We start from the raw sequence: 15,934 nt of genomic DNA, 5'->3' as shown, positions 1-15,934 counted from the left end.
CTAATCTCAGCACAGGCTTTCTTCATTTGCCATTATCGTCACACGCTAATCCATCACTGCATCCAACACTGCAATCCAAGGTTAGGCCGGCGCGGTAGACGCGAAACTAAATATCGGCACCAGTAACGATCACTTTTATAAAGATACTTCAATACTTTCACGGCATTCATTTATTATTTAGGGGTCTAACCACGGCGATGGTGACACCCTTCTCGGTTAAAAACCGTGTATTCCAATAATGGCCACCACACATACACACACACACACACACACACACACACACCATTCCCGCCAACCACACTGGCGCATCTCGACACTCGCTCTCACAACACGTCACAATCGATTGTTCGCCCTATCGACCTGTGCCGAGTGCAAAGTTATAGTAAGGGCCTACGGACCCCTTACACCACGGTTAATCGGATTTGGAGATGTTAGATTAAGAGGAGGCCGGATGCCCTTCCTGCCGCCACCCCGTAACCCCCCCCCCCCCCCGCCCCCCGGCCCAGGACGGAATTAGTGTACCCCAACTATCTGCGACTAGTGTAATCCGTGGAATAGTGCGAAAGTGTTCATATCTCTGCGATCTATGTAACAGAGGCGGGACGTCTGGACCAGCCCGGTATTCGCCTAGGGGGATGTGGAAAACCGCCTAAAAACCACATCCAGGGTAGCCGGCACACCGACTGTCGTCGTTAATCCGCCGGGCGGATTCGATCTGGGGTCGGCGCGCCTACCTGAGTCCAGGAAGCAGCGCAATAGCGGTCTCAGCTAACTTGGCGGGTCGGTTAAAAGCAGATATAACAAATAAATAAAAATATCGATGATACTTTAAGTGACTAGCCTTTACTCCTGTGTGTGTGTGTTATCGTAAATACAAACGTAGGAATGTGAACGGAGAGCCAAAATGTGCTACTGAGCTCAAAGCCACATCACTTACATGAAATTGAAAAGAATTCTGTGTATGTGAAAACCGATCTCATAAACCTGTGCGAATTGTTTGGAAAAAACGTAAGTGGATATAAAAAAACTGTAATGACAACCTGTATAAGAATGTAACCTGAAACGCACGAAAATTTCTGCACTGACATATGCTCTGGTAAACTAAAGAAACTGACGGAACCTACATTGCGCAAAGAAAACGAAACAATTACGTATTAAGAGTATCACCGGCCAAATGAAGTACTGGAAGAAACAGCAAGACTCAACAACAGCTAAAAAAATACTGCTAAAAACTAACTACAGTTGGTCCAGGGAAATCGGGTTCATAATATTGACACAGAATGCCAATGAGAAACATGACTCAACCTTAAGTACTGAAATTTCAGTTAGGAACTTACGAAAGAAAACAGTTATAGACTAATATTAAAATTGATTTAGTCTAGTAACTTCCATGGCACAGTAAATTAACTCAGAAGATCAATCGCCGGCCGCTGTGGCCGAGCTGTTCTAGGCTCTTCAATCCGGAACCGCTGTGATGCTACGGTCGCCAGTCCGAATTCTGCCTCGGGCATGGATGTGCGTGATGTCCTTAGGTTGGTTAGGTTTAAGTAGTTATAAGTCTAGGGGACTGATGACCTCAGATGTTAAGTCCCACAGTGCTCAGAGCCAGAAGATCAATCAACAGAATAATCATCAGAAAACTCGGCTGTGACGAGGGTGAAGTGGACCAACAGCACAAGTCTACAAAAATTAAAAAACTGTTTACCTTATCAAATAATACTTTGTCCTTCATTTCAAAACCTTCTTTATGTACGTATGCTATCCAACCATTGTCGTGAGTCACCATTCCTTCTCGCAATAAATCTAGAACTCACGTAGTTTCAAAAGTGCGTCCATGCATTCAACGGTAAGCTCGACGAAAACCCCGCCTGCTGCACTCTGCAGCTACTGACTGTCGAAGATTCTACGACTCCACAGCGCAGCCATAGCAGACACGGATACCGTTGCCTAGCAACTGTTTCTCCGACCCCAGTTCTTTAAATATATCATTTTCCTTTACAGATTACGCAAGTCTCACGAAGTAAGGCGTGAATTTAGCGGCTACGGTAGCGGATAAATTCACTGCGTGCCTCGCCGAGAAAATGTTGTCGTTTCGTTTCCAATCAAGACTCGTCTGACTGGTATGATGTGACCATTTCCTGTGCCAGTGCCTGCACCCTACGTCCTCAGTTACTTGTTGGATATGCCCCACAACCTCTGCCTTCCTCTACTGTCTTCACCCCCCCCCCCCCCATAGCTCCCTCTAGTACCACGGAAGTTATTCCCTGATGTCTTAACGGATGCCCTGTCATCTTGTCCCTTCGTCTTGTCAGTGTTTTCCGAACGATTCTTTCCTCCACAGTTCTGCGGAGAACCTCCTAATCCCCTATCCTATCAGTACACTTGATTTTCAAAATAATTCTGAAGCACCATAATCAAACGCTTCGATTGTCGTCTGTTCCGGCTATGCCACTGTCCATGATTCACTACCATACAGTGCTATGCTTCCAGTAAAAGAGAAGTGGTTTCTGTCGTCCCAGAAGGTAGTGTTATACGCCCTCTGCTGTTCCTTACCTACATAAACGATTTAGGAGACAATCTGAGCAGCCGTCTTTGGTTGTTTGCAGATGATGCTGTCTTTATCATCTAGTAAACTCTTCACAAGATCAAAACAAATTGCTAAACGATTTAGAGAAGATATCTGCATAGTCCAAAACTTCGCAATTGACCCGAAATAACGGAAAGTCTGTTCGCCCCCGGTAGCTGAGTGGTCAGCGAGACCAAATGTCAATCCTAAGGGCCCGGGTTCGATTCCCGGCTGGGTCGGAGATTTTCTCCACTCAGGGACTGGGTGTTGTGTTGTCCTAATCATCATCATCATCACAATTTCATCCCCATCGACGCGCAAGTCGCTGAAGGGGCGTCAAATCGAAAGACTTGCACCCGGCGAACGGTCTACCCGACGGGAGGCCCTAGTCACACGACATTTACATTTTTTATGGAAAGTGTGAGGTCATCCACATTAGTGCTAAAAGGAATCGGTTGAACTTCGGTTACACGATAAATCAGTCAAATCTAAATTAAATAACTAAGAAATTAAATAACTAAGAATTACGGAGAACTGTAAGTGGAAAGTGCATATAGAAAATGTTGTGACAAACCAAAGACTGAGATTTATTGGCAGAACACTTACAAGGTGCAACATATCTACTAAAGAGACTGCCTACACTACGCTTGTCCGTCCTCTTTTGTAGTAATGCTGCACGGTGTGTGATCCTTATAATGTTACTTAAAATCCGTCTTGATTGCAAATTTTTTTTTTTATTCATATGACCGGTTTCGGTTCATTCAGAACCATCTTCAGATCTGATATTTCAGTTACGCATCATGTGAAAGTTGCTGGATTTGGATGGGTTACTCCCGTAACTGAAATATCAGATCTGAAGATGGTTCTGAATGAACCGAAACCGGTCATATGAATAAAAAAATTTGCAATCAAGACGGATTTTAAGTAACATTATAAAATCACTGATTGCTGTTATCCCATAAGAAATTATGTCTGTTTTTGCAAAAAATGATCCTTATCAGATAGGATTAATAGAATAAAAAATGGTTCAAATGGCTCTGAGCACTATGGGACTTAACATCTATGGTCATCAGTCCCCTAGAACTTAGAACTACTTAAAGCTAACTAACCTAAGGACATCACACAACACACAGTCAGCACGAGGCAGAGAAAATCCCTGACCCCGCCGGGAATCTAACCCGGAAACCCGGGCGCGGGAAGCGAGAACGCTACCGCACGACCACGAGCTGCGGACGATTAATAGAATACATGGAGAAACTTCAAAGAAGAGCAGCACGTTTTGTATTATAACGTAATACGTGGGAGAGTGTCACTGAAATGATATACGATTTCTGGATGACCTTGTAAAACAAAGGCATTTTTCGCTGCGGCGGAATCTTCTCATGAAATTTCAACTTCCAACTTTCTCCTCCGACTGCGAAAATATTTTGTTCACGCCGACGTACACAGGTAGAAACGATCATCATAACAAAATAACGTAGATCACAGCCTGCACGGCAAGCTATAGGTGTTCGTTTTCTTCCCGCACTGTTCGAGATTGGAATAACATAATTATGAATTTGGCTCGATGAACCCTCTACCAGGTACCTAAGTGTGATTGGCAAAGTATCCATGTAGACGTGGATGTAATGATTATTATTACCCACGATAAAGAATAAACGAAACCCCAGGCAGGATCGGTACATAGCACTATCGGGCAAGCGTCTTTAGCTTTGTCGTGCCTACCGATCGGTAAGCAAATCGTTGCATTTGTGATGGTTACCGACCGAAATTATCGCGGCTGCGTTGCCTTTAATGCGAAACAGTACTAGCCAGAGTTGCAGAGTCCATGGCCGCTACTGAGAACAGCTAAGCAAGTACAAAACGCACGAGTAGCGGCGACTTCTGTGCCACTGAACTACACGCACCTACTCCAGGTTAATGACTGCAAGCAGCTCAGGACGAGGGGCCCTCTCCCTTGTTACCGAGAGCATCGCAAACCCAGTAGGCGTCCGTCGGTAGAAAGATGAGCCCGTAGCCAACCTAACCACAGTGACGGTTAAGTTTTGTTCTGGCGCGCAAGGCCTGGTCTTCAGGTTCAGAAGCTGGCTTCCCTGGAGTGGCGGCAACCGGTCTGAAGGCGAGGGACAGCAGTCTTCCTGCGACGAAGAACACGTGGCCTAGGAGTCATAATAACGGCTCCAACAGCCTTTGTGGGCGTTCGCAACATTGCAAATTCCTATCAGTATTTGAATCAAGGTTCAGAAAGTTTCACCAACTGCGACATAATCGCGTACTCAAACAGTGATCTAACACTGTCAAACGTTTTTTATTCCAGTCTCTGATCACAATATCAATTCTTTAGACGATGACCGGTTTCAGTCCGTAATGACCATCCTCAGATCTTTTTTAACCATGTCCTAAAGTGATAAGGACATAATGGCATCGTCAAAACATATAAATATAATCGCCGGCCGCGGTGGTCTAGCGGTTCTGGCGCTGCAGTCCGGAACCGCGGGACTGCTACGGTCGCAGGTTCGAATCCTGCCTCGGGCATGGGTGTGTGTGATGTCCTTAGGTTAGTTAGGTTTAAGTAGTTCTAAGTTCTAGGGGACTTATGACCTAAGATGTTGAGTCCCATAGTGCTCAGAGCCATTTGAACCATTTTTATAAATATAATCAACATAGCATCGTCACATGGATCTAAAATAAGGTGTAGAACAGGCCACATCGTCCACATAGTGGCTTGAGCCAGTTGCAGTAATCACTATGTGGACGATGCGGCCTGTTCTACACCTTATTTTAGATCCATGTGACGATGCTATGGTGATTATATGTTTTGACGATGCCATTATGGCCTTATCACTTTAGCACATGGTTAAAAAAGATCTCAGGATGGTCATTATGGACTGAAACCGGCCATCGTCTAAAGAATTGATATTGTGATCAGAGACTAGAATAAAAAAAAAAAATTTACAGAAAGTTACTCCGACCTTACGAGACAAAAGTCTTCTGGTTAAGCGAAAATTAGTTTGATATGGTTTAAGTAATGATTTATTTTATCTGTTTTCCGAATATTAATCAGATCGGCGTTTGTGTAATATCATATGATTCGAAAACCTGCGTATAGTTTGAATCTACCGTCAGAAGAGTTGGTTTATTGCTTGATTTTGGGGAGGGGACGAAACAGCGAGGACATTGGTCTCATCGGATTAGGGAAGGATGAGGATGGAAATCGGCCGTGTCCTTTCAAAGGAACCATCCCGGCATTTGCGATTTAGGGAAATCACGGGAAACCTGAATCAGGATGGCCGGACGCTGGTTTGAACGTCGTCCGCCAGAATGCCAGTCCGGTGTGCTGACCACTGCGCCACCTCGCTCATTGTCAGCAAAGTAGAATTTATTTTATTATGACACTCCCTCTTTGTCAGAAGGGCTGGACAGGGTGACACTAGTTCCTGCTGAAGACGCTGTGGTAGGTTACAGAAAAATGTCTGCTCTCCGTTTTATCACGTGAATTCACATCGGCAGAATATCGGAATAATTTTTCTGGTGGAAGCGGCGCCCGTACGAAGAACACCGGTACATGTGGTGCAGTTTATTTGCCGGTAAGAACGGCGGCTGGTGTTGCTAGCGGAGAGGTGCGAACAAACAGCGCTCAGCGAGCACTAACTGCCTCGCGCAACGGGATCTCCACAACAGGTGGACGGGACGGCTAACAGCTACAACACACGCCTTGCGGCTCCTTACTAACCGTGCACTGCGCGTAATGAGTTCTCTTGATGGCGGAAATACGAAAAGAAGGCGGCGCTCAACTGGGGAACTGCTGGAGCCGTTCGGTATGAGAAAGGCCAGGCAGCCCAATACGGCACCGCTGCGTTCTCTATGGAATAGCTGCTAATGTTCCGCACCACATAAAATTAAACGTAATAGCGAGATGGAGGAGCACGCGTGCAGTGTGTGTGTGCGTAGTGCAGACACAGTCTCTTAGTCGTATAGGCAGAGTAACAGCAAAGTTCTGCAGGCATTGTAGAAAGAAGGTAATGAACATGAGGCGGCAAAAAAAAAAAAAAAAAAAAAAAAAATCTAGGAAATACTGAAGCGCGAAAAGAAAAGGACGTACAAGAAAATTTCTATTCAGGAGGTCATCGACAGCATCGATGTTCGGACACTTCAGTGGGTCATGCAGAATTGCGCTATTCGTCTGCGTCATATCGTCGCCAATGATGGCAGGCACATTGAACATGTCGTAACCTAAATCCGAATGTCTGTAGCGACGTGAACATGTTGAATAAAGTGTGTGCACGCCGTAGTTCGTAACTAATTTACGTTCTTTTTTCATGTAGTTCAATAATTGTCACAATATATCTATGTATATGTGTGCGTGTGCGCGCGTTCTATTTTAGTGCAGCTGATATTTTTTAACATTCATCGTGAATATGATCTATAGAACAAGAAGCTAACTGGATGAGATTTTCACTCTGCAGCGGAGTGTGCGCTGATATGAAACTTCCTGGCAGATTAAAACTGTGTGCCCGACCGAGACTCGAACTCGGGACCTTTGCCTTTCACGGACAAGTGCTCTACCAACTGAGCCACCCGAGCACGACTTACGCCCCATCCTCACAGCTTTACTTCTGCCAGTACCTCGTCTCCTACCTTCCAAACTTTACAGAAGCTCTCCTGCGAACCTTGCAGAACTAGCACTCCTGAAAGTAAGGATATTGAGGAGACATGGCTTAGCCACAGCCTGGGGGATGTTTCCAGAATGGTAGAGCACTTGCCCGCGAAAGGCAAAGGTCCCGAGTTCGAGTCTCGGTCCGGCACACAGTTTTAATCTGCCAGGAAGTTTCATATCAGCGCACACTCCGCTGCAGAGTGAAAATCTCTGGAAACATCTCCAAGGCTGTGGCTAAGCCATGTCTCCGCAATATCCTTTCTTTCAGGAGTGCTAGTTGTGCAAGGTTCGCAGGAAAGCTTCTGTAAAGTTTGGAAGGTAGGAGACGAGGTACTGGCAGAAATAAAGCTATGAGGACGGGGCGTGAGTCGTGCTTGGGTAGCTCAGTTGGTAGAGCACTTGCCCGCGAAAGGCAAACGTCCCGAGTTCGAGTCTCGGTCCAGCACACAGTTTTAATCTGCCAGGAAGTTTTAAGAAGCTAACTAACTAACTACTTGCTTTACAGTCCAGGCATTCATCAGGTGACGTAACAGTAAAAAAAATGAAGACGTTGACATACTATGCAATAAAATTAAACAGGCGTACAACAAAAGATAATGTCATAATTATAATAAAGCATTTTACATTACCAGTCTCGACTTTTTTTATTTTTTTTTTTTACATGCATAGCATTTAGGAGTGTGAGACAATAGTGAACTGTCACGGGGCGAACGGTAGTGAAACACCAAGTGTCTAGGTTCAGACTGTGACTCTGACAGACTGACTTGTCCGAGTAAATTTTCACATGCATTTTTCTTTATTTTTCAGATTCCTGTTGACGAGTCAGTCAGCGCGGTGATTTTCTACGACGTAAAGGTAAGTGTTTCTCGTTGGTCTCCAACTGTACATATTTTGACCCCTATATTACAAACGTCGGACTGGTCCTATAACATTTACTGCTACTCTATTTGTCCTAGTTATACATGCGTTCTCCGTGGATCGGTCTAAAAATTTCTGCTGTACTTATCGACGATACCGTCTTGTTTATTGCTCCAAAAAATGGTTCAAATGGCTCTGAGGACTATGGGACTTAACTTCTGAGATCATCAGTCCCCTAGAACTTAGAACTACTTAAACCTAACTAACCTAAGGACATCACACACATCCATGCCCGAGGCAGGATACGAACCTGCGACCGTAGCGAGCGGTCGCGCTCTTCCAGACTGTAGCGCCAAGAACCTCTCGGCCACCCCGGCCGACTTGTTTATTGCGTTTCACACCATAACCTGTTGGTATAGTGTAACTCGCAGGGCGCTAGCTTGGGAGACAGGGAGGTAAGCCAGACCTGATTCGAATGGGCGCGGCGAATTAGCGGCCGTGAGCTGGCACACTGACCAGTGCGAATGCAGTTTTCCGGCGGTTTTCCAAGCACGTGTAGGCAAATGCTGGGCCCGTCGGCCAAATATGTGTAAGAGAAAACGACACACAAAACAGTTGCAACTGCATGATTACCTTGGAGAGCTGCATCGAAGGAGTCTTCGGAATGAAGATCAGAACAACAACAACAACAACAACAACAGAGCACAAACTTTACGCGATTCGCAGTAGACGACATACACGACTTCGCTGCCTTAGGTTACCCTGGCATCTGTGGCGTCACGATGTGAATCCGGCTTCTCAGTCACACAGAAAAGTGACACTTGCCAATATGTGAAAACAGCTGTTCCCGTACTAGACTAGACAAACGCTAGGGAAAAGGAGATGGAGCTTCCCATTGTGTGATTTAACTCCGTACAGTTGCGTTCTAAATTTTTTACAAGCGATCACTAGATAGTGTTACTGAGATGTGACATCACTGTTGTTTCAAAAATTGTCATTTGTTGTTGTTTAAACAACAGGAGCCCAGACACTGATTCATTAGTTCGTTTACAGTAAGCGATTAAAGATACATTGTTGTGAAGAAAATGCAATTTCAGCGTGAAGGTTTCCCTTAGATTAGTTTTACGATTTTTCTAACTTCCTAAATTAAGAACTCTGCTTTGTTACCACTTTTGCTGATCAGTCACCTTCAAAGAAGGTTGTTTACATTTGGTTTGCGGTTCCGCTTCCGTTAGCGTATATATAGTGAATGTCTAACAAAATGGGTTGTTTTTCCGAACATCGACGCGAGAGCATGACTCAATGCTTCCGCCGAACTGAGACATCCTTAGGCAAATGTAAGGCTGCAGTACATGCGATTTTGCATAAAGATTTAGCTGTGAAAAATATGTTACCTATGGATTCCATACAATTTGCCATAAATTCAAAAACACCCTCATGTCAAATGGCGCAGAAACTTCCCTGAAATCTGTTGATCCATTGTGGACATGGGACGGCGGCTGGTAGAGTATTTAACAATGATATTCGCCAACAGCCGTCCAGATGAGGCGCTATTTTATTTTATTTTTACCACTAGTTACGGCATTCCATTATGCCATCTTCAGGCGCCATATGCATCTCTCAAAAATAAACGATACTGACACACTGGGTCATATGTTCCTGGGTGCCGTGAATCCCAAACTGCATCCCAAGTGCTTCCTTTGAAGACCTGGTTGCAACCAGGTCTTCGAACACCCAGGAACATACGGCCCATGAAAAGGTTTGGCCTTTGAGAAGTAGTGGTTCAAATGGTTCAAATGGCTCTGAGCACTATGGGACTCAACTGCTGAGGTCATTAGTCCCCTAGAACTTAGAACTAGTTAAACCTAACTAACCTAAAGACATCACAAACATCCATGCCCGAGGCAGGATTCGAACCTGCGACCGTAGCGGTCTTGCGGTTCCAGACTGCAGCGCCTTTAACCGCACGGCCACTTCGGCCGGCGAAGTAGTGGTGGTGCACATGTAGTGCAGATGGTACACCAACTGTTACTTTGCAGCAAGCCTCCCACGAAATCAGAAAAACCGATCGAAGACAACGCATCGTTCTTCTCTGTGACTTTCAAACGGCACGTCAAACAGTTGGTTATTTGACGAAGAAAAACATGCGATCGAGGCACGCAGAACCATAAGGTCCCAAAGCACAGAAACAAAATTTTGAGAAAATAGATGTATGTGGACCTCAAGTTTGTAGGCAAACTACCAGTCTCACAGGTCTGACTTGTTTTTTTATCCAAGGCTCAGTATCCTACAATCCTATAAAAAACACATGTGCCCTCTTACATTATGAAATTTTAATTAATCGCTTCTCACAGGCATAAATCCTTAAAGTTAATGAAATGCAGTTCGCATCCGGAAAAAGCTGTAGAAGAAATAGCAGTACACCTAGTAACCACAAGTTGTTTTGTCGGTGGAAGGTTAGTAATAAATGAGAGTATTTATGTGCGTAAAATTTCACTCTATTACAGTAAGCTTGCATACACCAGTTACTACCAAGCTTTGTACAAAGTCTGAAAAGCCTACACGGACACATTATTCACAACGGTAGCCAGTTTATGGTAACCATTATCCTTCATCGACATTTTAGAAACGGATTCTTTCTTTTAGAATAACGCGCTCAAATGTTGATCTAATCAGCCTCACGGAACAAAATGTTCATGATCGCGAGTAAGCAACACGTCACGTGGGATTTAGTTATTTAAAATGTCACCAAAAGTTCTGAATTTCACAACGTGCACCAAATTGAACTCTCTTACACACTTTACTGTACTTCTCGAACATTTTGATACCTAAATATCACACTATTAATACTTTTCATCGGAGCACATATCAATAGGCCTGATCACTATGACATCCAGGCCCCGACTGTACTCATCTCTCTACGCAAAAGAAGCCTCTAGTACCCAAAATAAGCGTGAATGTGCTAATTTATGACTGGCAGAAAAGCACCTCAGCAAATCGCAAAGCAGCACCAAACTCGCTCAATCCTGGGCAGATTTACACAGAGCAAATCAAAATTTTTCACTGAATCAGAACAGTAAATTAACATGAATGAGGTTTGAAAACCGACAAATATAAAATCAACTCCTGCTTGACTAAACTACTTTATCGAAATCATAATTTAATTTCCCCAGTACCATAAACTGAAGAAACAGTTTATAACAAATTCCCCGGTACGAGTGACTAACAGACCCGCCATTCTCGAACATTCATCACGAGACCAGTTATTTTAATGTATTGTACACGAAACATTATTTCACATTCATACCTTCATTTACTCTCACAACTAAGCACAATTATGATGGTAATTAATAAACAATTTGACAACTAAACAAACACAACAGCAATAAAAATGGTTAACTGCCGGTAGGGCTTTGGAACTCATGAGTGATTCGTTCTGCCGATTCCATGCAACTTTTTACAACCCATCCTCTGCATTGTTGGACTGTCCCTGTCCGTCATTACATTAATACTTGTTCCACAGACCATGAATGCGACATTTCGTAATGATGTGGAACGTGTCAATTTAACACAAGTTTTCTTTACACAATATGATTTTTTTAATTTAATTTATTTTTCAGTTACTACTTCATATCTAAAAATCCATCAGTTAAGTAGAAGGAGTTGTCTTTTAATTTGTTTCTAAATGTTGCCTGGTTATCTGTCAGACTTTTAATGCCATTTGACAAATGACCAAAGATTTTTGTGGCAGCACAATTCACCCCTTTCTTCGTCAAAGTCAAATTTAACCCAGAATAGTGAAGATAATCTTTTCTTGTAGTGTTGTAGCTACGCACTTCACTATTATTTTTTAATTGGGATGGGTTATTAATAACAAATTTCAGAAGTGAATATATCCATTGCAAAGGTACTGTGAATATTCCGAGTTCCTTACAGAAGTGTCTGCCACGTGATCTTGGGTGGGCTCCTGCTACTATTCTAATTACGCGCTTTTGTGCAATGGATACTTTCTCTCTTAATGATGAATTATCCAAAAATATGATGCCATATGAAAGCAGTGATTGATAATAGGCATAGAAGGCTAATTTACTGTTATGTTTATTACCAAATTTGCAATAACCCTAATAGCATAGGTAGATGGCTAACTGTTTCAGCAGATCATCAATGTGTTTCGCTCAACTCAATTTCTCATCAATGCACACACTCAGAAATTTTGAAAGTTCTTCCTTAGCAACATACTTATGTTTATAGTCTGTATTTATCAATGATGTTACGCCATTTACTGTACAGAATTGTATAAACTGTGTTCTCTCAGAATTTACTGAGAGTCCATTTGCAGAGAACCACTTAATAATTTTCTGAAAGACATTATTTACCATTTGCTCAGCTGATTCCTGTTTGTTGAGTGTGGGTTCTATGCTTGTATCGTCAGCAAAAAGAACTAGCTTTACATCCTCATAAATACAGAGTAGCAAGTCATTAATATATATCAACAATAATAATAAGAGACCCAACACTGAACCCTGTGGGACACCACTCTTGATACCTCCCCTGTTAGATTCAAATGGTTCAAATGGCTCTGAGCACTATGGGACTTAACTGCTGTGATCATCAGTCCCCTAGAACTTAGAACTACTTAAACCTAACTAACCTAAGGACAGCACACACATCCATGCCCGAGGCAGGATTCGAACCTGCGACCGGAGCGGTCACGCGGTTCCAGACTGAAGCGCCTAGACCGCACGGCCACACCGGCCGGCACCCCTGTTAGAGGACTGTGTTGATTTTTGCAGACTATGTGTACCGTTAATATCGAACTTCCGCATTCTTCCAGTTATATATGAATTAAATCATTTGTGCACTGTCCCACTCCTACCACAATACGTAAGCTTATCTAGAAGAATTTCACGATTCACACAGTCAAAAGCTCTGAGAGATCACAAAATATCCCAATGGGTAATGTTCGGTTATTCAGAGAACATGAACGTGAGGTCTGCCAGTCTTTATTTAGCTTTCACATCACACTACATCCACGCACAGTTGGCTGCTTTAAAAGGGTTGGAATTTACCTGACGAGGTTCTTAGACGAATCCATTGGTTAGTCCACGTCCGAATGACCGACCAGTCCTGCTGTCACTGCCGGTCAAGAGTCCGCACGCCCCTTTATGGTAGCTGGTCCGCCTCTAGTGCCATCTAGTGGTCAATTTCGCATTATACAGGGATGTTCGCATACTTTTGATGAGTCTCTATACATATTGATGTATTAGCCCATGGTTGCGTAATTTCACGTGTAATGGTGGACAGCTAGCTGAGTTTTCTTCTGGTGACATTTGTTTTACTGTACTGTTTCCGTCATCAGATAACAAAAATGGTTCAAATGGCTCTGAGCACTATGGGACTTAACAACTATGGTCATCAGTCCCGTAGAACTTAGAACTACTTAAACCTAACTAACCTAAGGACATCACACAACACCCAGTCATCACGAGGCAGAGAAAATCCCTGACCCCGCCGGGAATCGAACCCGGGAACCCGGGCGCGGGAAGCGAAAACGCTACCGCACGACCACGAGCTGCGGACATCAGATAACAAAACTGACTAATATCCAGAAGCTGACAACAGCTGTTCACAATTTTCCACTTTTTGTCTCCTCCTCTTTCCCTAACCATGATTACCCGCACACTGGTTTGTCACAATGGGGTCATTGCACAGCACCTATCTTCACGTCAAGATCATTTTATATTTGAAATCAGATTTGAACTTCGTATAAGCAGTGCACTGAAAGAACGAACAGTAAATCACGTGCACGCACTCATTGTGGCGGTCCCGGCGGAGGTTCGAGTCCTCCGTCGCGCATGTGTGTGTGTGTTTGTCCTTAGGATAATTTCGGTTAAGTAGTGTGTAAGCTTAGGGACTGATGACCTCAGCAGTTGAGTCCCATAAGATTTCAAAAACATTTGAACATTTTTAACTATTAGGGTTCGACCTTCACTGAAGTAGAGACGCACACTGTGAAGTGAATTAAGTTTTGCAAAAACAAAAACAGAGTGGAAAGACAGAAGGGAGAGCGCTTTTGCCGCATTTCTGGATGAGCTAGCGACACACAGTGGGCCACATGAGTGCTAACAGGATTAGGCTCTCTGCAGTCTTAGTCCGCGCCGACGGAAATGAATAGCAGCGCCCTAATCCCTGTGATGCGTTTGGGCGGTGGTCTGGAAGCAACAGAACGTAAGGGCAAATTATTATACAAGCGACGCGGTCGGGTATTCCCCGAGTTGTAGGGATTCGACTGTTCGCGTAGGTGGGGGATTCACCCCACTTTCTCTCTCTCACACACACACACACACACACACACACACACACACACAAGCTCCGACCCCTCCCGCGTCCACACAGAATGCGCTGCGGTTTGCCCAGCAGAATGGCTAATCCACCCAGAAAGGTATGTGCGTGGTGGGACACGATGAAAGCGGTGCGTTACGCACCAGCGATTTGCGCGTTCGTCTGTCAGCTACGTCTTCACACACACACACACACCCCTCCCCGCCCCCCTCTCTCACGTTTCATTTAAAATGAACACCGTTCTCGCACGCATTCACCGTCGCTTTCGCATTCACTTGCTCCCTCCCGACAACAACAGCGGACCTTCACATGTGGGTGGAATTGTGGTGTTCAAAATGCCTGAAACTGACAGTGAAATCAATTTTAAAAAAAGGTGAAACTGTCCTCACCTCGGAATTTTGTTCGACTGCCGCGTTCCGATGGTCCACGCTTTCCACTTTCAATAAATTCTTCCTGATTTCGATATCAACAACACGTCTCACACCTGCAGATACCTTTCACTATGGAGATCGTCCTTCGACGACGCCACTCTGCTTTCATCTTACGTGTCATTTTACCTCCCGGACAGGACGTTCATTTCATTCCTTGCATTGCTTGTATGAGACTGTTCTAGCACGGACACACACACACACACACACAGACACAGACACACACACACACACACACACACACACACACACACACACACAAGCGTGCGAGCATCCACCCTCAAAGGCCCAAACGAGTATATTGCATCTGAGTGGAATGTGCAATACACTCTCTTCTAAAATGTTAACATGATGTGAGCAATAAACGCGCCATGGAACACGAAATGCAACCAAAAAACGTTTTTGAAGATGCAGATATGACACTACTTTATATGTAGGGCACCCACAGCCGAAATATTCCACGATTCGAATAAACAACACTGGTGCGACTGCTAGAATTCTTTATTGGAGAACGAGACCGGTAAATGTTGGGAATGGCTTTTGACTGTAAGTAGACACGGACCTTACCATTGTTATCTGAGCGTTTCGTGGCATGGCTAAATTTCTGATAAGTTGTTACATTCCTTTGTGTACAGTGAAGTACCTGAGGATGCAAATTTAATTTGCGAAAACGGTCGTGTTCTGCACTAAAGAATTTTAACAGTCGCAGCGACCTTGTTTATTCAAATCATTGGCTCGGAAAGGGGTTAAAATATGCTGGTGTAAAACTTTTCGATAAATTACCAGATGAAATAAAATCTCTGACAGACAGCAGTAACAGTTTCAAAAAGAAACTGAAATCATATCTCCTTGACAACTCTTCCCATGCCAGAGATGAATTCTTGAATAGGAACAAGTAAATACAGTATATAGCTATAATATACCCATTTTGTGCCATTTAACGGAACGAGGTACGTAATAAACATTTTAAGCAAAAAAAATGCTTGATCCGTGTATGCATTTCTTATTAACTTGACACGTTCCACATCATAACGGTTACCGTGACATTAATCAATGGAACACGTAACTAAGTAACCCTGAACA

General features: G+C 43.8%; 1 protein-coding gene and 1 non-coding gene across 2 annotated transcripts in view; one reads left to right on the top strand and one right to left on the bottom strand.

The window, feature by feature from the left end:
• The window catches only part of LOC126210350 (G-protein coupled receptor moody), a 491,669-nt gene that overhangs the window by 230,093 nt on the left and 245,642 nt on the right, over window positions 1–15,934 (top strand). The window contains exon 3 of the mRNA XM_049939564.1: window positions 8,031–8,078. The gene's annotated coding sequence lies outside the window, so the exon portion shown is untranslated. The remainder of the gene's footprint in view (window positions 1–8,030; window positions 8,079–15,934) is intronic.
• Trnas-uga (transfer RNA serine (anticodon UGA)) lies at window positions 7,077–7,151 on the bottom strand. Its single transcript has one exon. It is a non-coding gene; the product is annotated as a tRNA-Ser (tRNA).

Source organism: Schistocerca nitens, chromosome 10, assembly GCF_023898315.1.
Source record: "Schistocerca nitens isolate TAMUIC-IGC-003100 chromosome 10, iqSchNite1.1, whole genome shotgun sequence".
Classification (NCBI taxonomy): domain Eukaryota; kingdom Metazoa; phylum Arthropoda; class Insecta; order Orthoptera; family Acrididae; genus Schistocerca; species Schistocerca nitens.
The sequence above is the reverse complement of the archived record's forward strand: the minus strand, read 5'-3'. Positions and strand labels throughout refer to the sequence as shown.